The sequence below is a fragment of the Cucurbita moschata genome, unplaced genomic scaffold, assembly GCF_002738365.1.
Source record: "Cucurbita moschata cultivar Rifu unplaced genomic scaffold, Cmos_1.0 Cmo_Scf03503, whole genome shotgun sequence".
Taxonomy (NCBI): Eukaryota; Viridiplantae; Streptophyta; class Magnoliopsida; order Cucurbitales; family Cucurbitaceae; genus Cucurbita; species Cucurbita moschata.
The window spans coordinates 1-511 of NW_019271993.1; the positions used below are offsets into that span (position 1 = coordinate 1).

Sequence of the window (511 nt, forward strand, 5' to 3'; positions counted from 1 at the left end):
CGACTATTCACACCCACCGCGAGCGGGGGTTCAAAATCATCATTCGAAGCCAAGCCCAAAGCGTCGTGCGCGGTCAGGCCATCAACCATCCTAGAGACGGCCCGAGTTCGAAGGAAGCATCGCAACCTTCCGTGCAAAGCGAGGCTCACGTCGCACGCCCGAAGGCACTTGACACCGCCCAACCGTGCACGTTCTGCCAACACGCAACCTTCAAAACATAGGGCTGCCCCAAGGATGGCCCGACGGCGTCACCACAACGCCGCACGCTCGACGAGGCTCATGTTGGACGCCCGAAGGCACCCAACTCCACCCCACCTTGCACGCTTTGTCGTCGTTCCGACCATCCACCATCCCGAAGGCAGNCCCACCTTGCACGCTTTGTCGTCGCTCCGACCATCCACCATCCCGAAGGCAGCACAAGTTAGAAGGCCACATTCCATGCCCAACTAGTCTCATGTCGCACGCCCAAAGGCACCCGATTCCAACCAGCCGAACATGTTCTGGCACCACA

The 511-nt window shown here is 60.2% G+C and overlaps 1 long non-coding RNA gene across 1 annotated transcript; it reads right to left on the reverse strand.

Annotated features, from left to right (window-relative positions):
- Positions 1-53: 53 nt before the first annotated feature.
- On the reverse strand, positions 54-505 carry LOC111440808. Its single transcript, XR_002710029.1, has 2 exons — positions 369-505; positions 54-315 (listed from the first exon to the last, which is right to left on the reverse strand). It is a non-coding gene; the product is annotated as an uncharacterized LOC111440808 (long non-coding RNA).
- Between the last annotated feature and the right edge of the window lie 6 nt (positions 506-511).